Below are 7,663 nucleotides of genomic sequence, written 5' to 3' on the forward strand. Positions count from 1 at the left end.
AACAGGTTTCCTCCAGCCGCCCTCACCTGTTCTGCCACCCCTTAGGGCCACAATAGCCAGCGAGATCAGACGTGAGAGATTAGGATTCTCGGCGTCAGACTTTCGTCTAGGCAACGGCCCTGTGCCCCCTGCCTAGAGTTGCCCTCTGTGGACCGCAGTCTGTAGTTGGCTATCAGCCTTTCTATTTTGTGGGGAACGGGAGTGTCGAGAGGAGACGTGGATCTTGTGAGAAGACACACGCTGAGGGAAAGGAGTTGAACAACTAACCTCTCATTTGGTATGGTTTGGATGACAGACTTCAATATCTTGGAAAAAACAATTGAAGAGGCCAGGGAAGGCATACTAATATCAATGTTACTATAAAAACTTGTTTGCTTCTACTTTTCGTTCCCCAGGTTTGTTTTCTCTGCGTGCAGCTCCCAGAGTCTCGAGTCTCAAAAGACACCGAGTCAGTCTCTACTGGTCTTGCACTCTTCGGAAAAAGAAAATAGCCTTTAGAATTGGTAGTCTCTCGCTGACCTCCCTGGGCCTTTTCCACAGGATTCTTAACTTAATTATCCACCCCACCCCCTTGTCCCCAGGCAGCAAACCTGTTAAGGTGAAATGTGATTTATGCTGAGCTCTGGCAGCAACTTCACGTGACTCTGAAGGACACGTAGAAAAGTTTCCTTGATTGAAGGTGAGGGGATTTGGTGAAGTATCCAAATTAGTTTGGCAAAAGTTTCCAAGTTAATGTTCCGTTAGCGCATCCTGATTTGGGAAGGACCGCGATCTAGGCCTAGCCTTGTTTGTATTTGATCAACTTAATTTGTAGACGTTTGCAGGAGCTTTTTGTCAACAACTTAGTTTATGCTTATGAGAGCAGGAAAAATATTTTGGAGGGCTTCCTCTGCGGTACAAGCTTTATAAGTTTTTATTCTAAACTCTTGAGGCCAGGATACTTCTTTACCTTTTTAAAATTCAATTGTGGGAGGAAAGAGGAACTGAAATGTCTGTTAGTTTGATTCTTCTTTCTTAAGGAGAAAATGACTGACATTTGCCACTGGGCGCCTGTGTTTGTCTGGTTGGTAATAACTGAGAGCTGTGTTCACTTTTATTGCAAAGGAAAGTATTAGTTCTTTTAATATCATAGGCTTTATCCTTCCAGTGAGAGAGTGTGAATTGCCCACTTTGAGTAGGCACATGACTGTGTGACCTGCTGGACACATGGTCCCACTTGCTGTGCTCTAAATAGTGCCTTTGTGACCTGAAACAGTCAACGCTTTTCTTAAAGCTACAGTGTGATCGGAGTCAACACATTTTTGCATTGTATGGAATTTCACATTTACATATTACCTTCTCTATGAATAATGGCATAATTTATGCCTTCCAGGCAACTTCAGATTTAAACCAGTCTAGCCAGTTACTATATAATACAAACTAAAACTTTAAACAGAACACGATGGATAATTTTATTTTTTCAGTAAAAAATTATGTCACAGGATTTTGCTCTTAAATGTTTAAAATCGACAAGATCTATTTGAAGAGTGCTTAATAAAAATAAAAATAAAAACCATCAATTTCTCAAAAGACTATTTTGAGTCAGGCACTGAGAAAGATTAATTGGGAATCGGCGCCAATCCGCCATCTTTCCATTTTCTTCTCTGATCCTGCTTCAAATGTTGTCCAAGTCCCTAAACTCTGATTTATGTTTTGTTCATTCTCTAGTGTTTTTCAAGTATTGTCCACTAACTTCATTTCTCCCAAATCACCTGGGTGTTCTTATTAGAAATGCAGGTCCCTAGGCTTTACCCTAGACTAGTGGATTTTAAAAGAGGAGGGTGATTTTGCATCCAGGGAACTTTTGGCAATGTTTGGAAACTTGACTTGGGTGTGTGGTACTGGCATCTAGTGAGCCTGGAAAGCTGCTAAACATTTTACAATGCACAGGGCAGCTCCACCCTACCCAAAACAAAGAATTATCTGGTCCAAAATGTCATAGTACCCTGGTTGAGAAACCCTGCCCTGGAGGAGTGGTTCTCAACTAGGGGCGATTTTGCCCCACCAGGGGACATTTGGCAATGTCTGGAGACATTTTTGGTGTCAGCTGAGTATGTGCTCCTGGCACCTAATGGTGTATTGGTTTCTTACTGCTACATAACAAAATTCCCACAACCTTAGCAGCTTAAAACAGCGCACATTTTTTGTCTCACAGTTTCTGTGGGTTCAGGAGTCGGGGCATGGCATGACTGGATACTCTGCTTAGGGTCTCCCAGGGCTGCCATCAAGGTGTCACTGGGTTGGGTTTTCATCTAAAAATTCAACTGGTGAGAATCTGCTTCCAAGTTCACTCAGGTTGTTGGCGGCATTCGTTTCCTTTTGGCTATAGATAATGAAATGATAAATCAGAGATGTTAGGAACCTTGCCCAAAGTTGTGCTACTTAAAGTTCTAGCCAGGAGTTCTACCTAGGTGGATCTTGCCGGCTGTTGGCCCGAAGCCCCTCCCCTCCCCCCCACTCCTGCCCCGTTCCTTAGAGACCACCTTTGGCTCTTTGCCACGTGGATTTCCTCAACATGGTCGCTTATTTAAACAAGCCATCAAGGAGAAGCTCTAGCAAGATGGAGTCTTATTTGTAATTTAACATAATCACAAGAGTTACATCCCATCACCTTCTGTTGGTCAGAAGCAAGCCACAGGTCCAGCTCACACTCAAGGGAAGGGGATTACACAAAAGTGTGAACACCGGAAGATGGGGATCATTAGGGGGTCACCACAGGGTTTGTCTGCCATAACTGGATAGAGGCCTAGAATGCTGCTAACCATCCTACAGTGCACAGAACAGCCCTCTATAGCAAAGCATGATCCCACCCAAAATACCAGTAATGCCAAGATTGAGAAACCCCACCCTAAAACCCAAAAACTGTTGCCATGGAATCAATTCTGACTCATAGCGACCCTATAGGACAGAGTAGAACTGCCCCATAATGTTTCCAAGGCTGTAATCTTTATGAAGCAGACTGCCACATCTTTCTCTTGCGGAGCAGCTGGTGGTTTGAACCCTTGATCTTTTGACTAGCAGCTGAGCACTTAACCACTGTGCCACCAGGGCTCCTAACCCTGCTCTAGAACTGCTAAATTGAGATCTCCTGGAAAGGGGCCTGGGAATTTACATTTTGGCAAGCATCCCAACAACTCTTAGCCACACTAAAGTTTGAGAACTGCCACAGATAGAAAAATTCTTTCCAGATATATAAACAAGTACCACTTCTTTCCAGATATTAGTCACTTCTCTTTTTTTAAATCACGTACGTATTAACCATATTTTATGGATTGACTTGTGTCCCCCAAAAGTATGTGTTGGAATCACATACCTGTGCATGTAATACTGTTTGAGAATAGGGTTTTCTTTGTTATGTTACTGAGACCATGTCAGTGTAGGGGGTATCCTAAGCCTAATCACTTCCAAATTATAAAAAGAGCAGATTAGACACAGAGGCAAGCAAGCACAAGGAGGAGGGAAGATAGATGCCTTGAGAAGATCTCCAAGGAACCAAGGAATGCCCTGGCTGCAGAAGCTGAATGAGACAAGGATCTTCCCCCAGAGCCAACAGAGAGAGAGAGAGCCTTTCCCTAGAGCCGGTGCCTGCATTCAGACTTCTAGCCTGCTATACTGAGAGACAATAAATTTCTGTTCTTTAAAACCACTCATCAATGGTACTTCTATTACACCAGCACTAGGAAACTACGATGCCATGGCAGTTATGATAAATTGATCGAATTAAGTTTCACTATTTAGCAATTCAGACAATTCCAAATCTTTGCCTAACATTAACTTTACATTGGAAAGTTTTATCGACATTTTAAGACTGCTATGCCACATTAGTGGTCAATGCATCAAATTTATTCTTGAGGTGGTTTCTGCATTCAGGTGGGATATACTCAAGGTTGCACTTTTGCTCTCATGAACTTGTTTTGTTTTTCTTCACCTTCAACTTCAATTTGCATACAAGCAATTGATAAGTCTGTTCCACAGTCAGCCCCTGGCCTTGTTGTGACTGATAATATTTAACATCTCCATGATCTCTTTCCATAGATGTAGTTGATTTTATTCCTGTATATTCTATCTGGTAAGGTCCATGTGTATAGTCGCTGTTTATGTTGTTGAAAAAAGGCATTTCCAATGGATAGGTAGTTGGTCTTACAAAATTCTATCAGGCAATCTCCAGTGTCATTCCTATCACCAAAGCCATATTTTCCAGTTACTGATTGTTTTTCTTTGTTTTCAACTTTCTCATTCCAATCACCAGTAATGATCAATGCATCTTGATTGCATATTTGATCAATTTAAGACTGCAGAAGTTGATAGAAATCTTTAAATTCTTCATCTTTGGCCTAGTGGTCTGTGCATAAATTTAAATAATAGTTGAATTAACTGGTCTTCCTTGTAGACATGGATATTATCTACCACTGACAGCATTGTGCTTCAGGATAGATCTTGAAATATTCTCTTTGACAGTGAATGCAACACCTTACCTCTTCAATTTGTCGTTCCTGGCACAGTAGACCACATGATTGTCTGATTCAAAATGGCCAATAGCAGCCCGTTTCAGCACACTAATGCCTAGGATATCGATTTTTATGTGTTCCATTTCATTTTTGATGACTTCCAATTTTCCTAGATTCATACTTTGTACATTCCACGTTCTGATTATTAACATATATTTGCAACTGTTTCTTCTCATTTTGAATTGTGCCACATCAGCAAATGAAGGTCCCAAAAGCTTTACTCCATCCACATCATTAAGGTCCACTCTACTGAACTTAGAGAACATCTCTAGAATAGATCTGATGCATTGAATGCTAAAGACCAAAGACCAGACAAGTTGTGGGATGACATCAAGGACATCATACGTGAAGAAAACAACAGGTCATTAAAAAGAAAGGAAATAAAAGACTGAAATGGATGGATGTCAGAAGAGATGCTGAAACTTGCTCTTGAAGGTAAAGTAGCTAAAGCAAATGGAAGAAATGATGAAGTAAAGGAACTAACCAGAAGATTTCAAAGGGCTGCTCAAGAAGACAAAGTATTATAATGACATGTACAAAGACCTTAAGTTACAAAACCAAAAAGGAAGAACACTGTCAGCGTTGCTCAAACTGAAAGAACTGAAGAAAAAATTCAAGTCTCAAGTTGCAATATTGAAGGATTCTATGAGTAAAATATTAAAGGAAGCAGGAAACATCAAAAGAAGATGGAAGGAATATACAGAGTCACTGTACCAAAAAGAATTGGTCAGGAGGCAGCATATGATAACCTATGGTACTGAAGGAAGAAGTTCAAGCTGCACTAAAGGCATTAGTGAAAAACAAGGCTACAGGAATTGATGGAATACCAAACTGAGATGCTTCAACAAACTTATGCAAGGCTGGAAGCACTCACTCATCTGTGCCAAGAAATTTGGAAGTCTTGGCCAGCCGACTGGAAGAGATCCATATTTGTGCCCATTCCAAAGAAAAGTGATCCAATAGAATGTGGAAATTATCAAATAATATCATTAATATCACATGCAAGTAAAATTATACTGAAGATAATTCAAAAGCGGTTGCAGCAGTACATTGACAGGGAACTGCCAGAAATTCAAGCCAAATTCAGAAGAGGACGTGGAACAAGGAATATCATTACTGATTTCAGATAGATCTTGGCTGAAAACAGAGAATACCAAAAAGTGTTTACTTGTGTTTTATTGACTATGCAAAGGCATTTGACTGTGTGGATCATAACAAATTGTGGATAACATTGCAAAGAATGGGAATCCAGAACACTTAACTGTGCTCGTGGAGAGCTTGTACATACACCCAGAGGCAGTCCTTCAAATGGAACAAGGGGATACTGTGTGGTTTAAAGTCAGGAAATGTGTGCGTCAGGGTTGTATCCTTTCACCATACTTATTCAATCTGTATGCTGAGCAAATAATCTGAGAAGCTGGACTATATGAAGAAGAACATGGTGTCAGGATTGGAGGAAGACTCATTAACAACCTGTAATATGCAGATGACACAACCTTGCTTGCTGAAAGTGAAGAGGACTTGACACAGTTACTGATGAAGATCAAAGACTACAGCCTTCAGTTTTACACCTAAACATAAGAAAACAAAAATCCTCACGACTGGACCAATAAACAATATCATGATAAACGAAGAAAAGATATGAAGTTGTCAAGGATTTCATTTTACTTGGATCCACAATCATTGCCCATGGAAGCAGCAGTCAAGAAATCAAATGGCATATTGTGTTGGGCAGATGTGCTGCAAAATACGTCTTTAAAGTGTTAAAAAGCAAAGATGTCACTTTGAGGACTAAGATGCGCCTGTCCCAAGCCATGATATGTTCAGTCGCCTGATATGCATATGAAAGTTGGACAATGAATAAGGAAGACCGAAGAAGAATTGATGTCTTTGAATTATGGTGTTGGCAAAGAATATTGAATATACCGTGGACTTCCAGAAGAACGAACAAATCTGTCTTGGAAGAAGTACAGCCAGAGTGCTCCTTAGAAGCAAGGATAGTGAGACTTCATCTCACATACTTTGGACACGTTATCAGGAGGGACCAGTCCCTGGAGGAGGACATCATGCTTGGTAAAGTAGAGGGTCAGCGAAAAAGAGGCAGACCCTTAACAAAATGGATTGACACAGTGGCAGGAACAATGGGCTCAAACATAGGAATGATTGTGAGAAGGACACAGGTCCGGGCAGTGTTTCGTTCTGTTGTATGTAAGGTAGCTATGAGTCGGAACTGACTGGATGGCACCAAACAACAACAACAATGCCACATTATGTTATTTTTGATCAGCTGTCTATATTTGCTGGATATCCTTTGCCTAATGAAAACTGTTCTCCAGCCCGCTAGTTTCTCCTGTGACTGACTTGTCTCTTTCATGTATGTACTTTTCTCATCCATTGCTGTCAATGCTGCTATTCTCTCAGTTTCTTTCTCCTCTTTCCTTCTGGCAGCTGAAAATGTTCTTAGGGCACATTAATGGTATCTTAAGAGTAGAACCCAGAAAATGGTGGTGTCATAAAAGGCACAAGAAACATTGGCAAAATTCTTTAAACTTTCATATTCATTTCCATAAAATAGGTCTTTGGAAATTATGTATTGCAATGCATAACAAATTGAGAATTTAATGCCTCTCTACAAAACTGTTTTCTTACTAACTATTCGCTCTTAGAGAGACCTTTCATTTTCCTGATAAGGCGTTCATGGAGACTTTTCATCACAGCAAGGCAAAATGTTCAGATATTACTTTTTTTTTTAAATCCAGGGATTATATAATTTTCCAAATATGTACCTTAGATTACTTTGCTCCTGAAATATCCTTACCAGCTATTACGTTATCCAACAAGGCTATTTTACTAATGACCTTTCATTAGTTTTCGAAAGTCATCACTGCTAGTTTTTGAGAAGTTTTCCTCCTTTTCCAACAACCAGAATTCCCTAGTAGTTTCTTTCCCTTTCAACAGTTTGTTCAGAGTGAGAACTTTGCACATCATTCAAACATTCTTGCTGTGACATTGTATGACTTTCAAACATGCTATCTGTTTGGACTATGTGGCCAGCCACATATGTTGTATTCAGATCTTTATTTCTAACATATCACCTCGGCTTTCTGAAAACCTTT

General features: G+C 40.3%; 1 long non-coding RNA gene across 1 annotated transcript in view; it reads right to left on the bottom strand.

Moving 5' to 3' along the window:
- Positions 1 to 18: 18 nt before the first annotated feature.
- The window catches only part of LOC111819919 (uncharacterized), a 28,533-nt gene continuing 20,888 nt past the window's right edge, over positions 19 to 7,663 (bottom strand). Inside the window, exons 2-4 of the long non-coding RNA XR_002823490.1 lie at positions 2,179 to 2,362; positions 591 to 668; positions 19 to 472 (exon numbers count right to left, since the gene is read on the bottom strand). This is a non-coding gene — a long non-coding RNA (uncharacterized LOC111819919). The remainder of the gene's footprint in view (positions 473 to 590; positions 669 to 2,178; positions 2,363 to 7,663) is intronic.

Source organism: Trichechus manatus, unplaced genomic scaffold (genome assembly GCF_000243295.1).
Source record: "Trichechus manatus latirostris isolate Lorelei unplaced genomic scaffold, TriManLat1.0 scaffold00021, whole genome shotgun sequence".
Taxonomy (NCBI): Eukaryota; Metazoa; Chordata; class Mammalia; order Sirenia; family Trichechidae; genus Trichechus; species Trichechus manatus.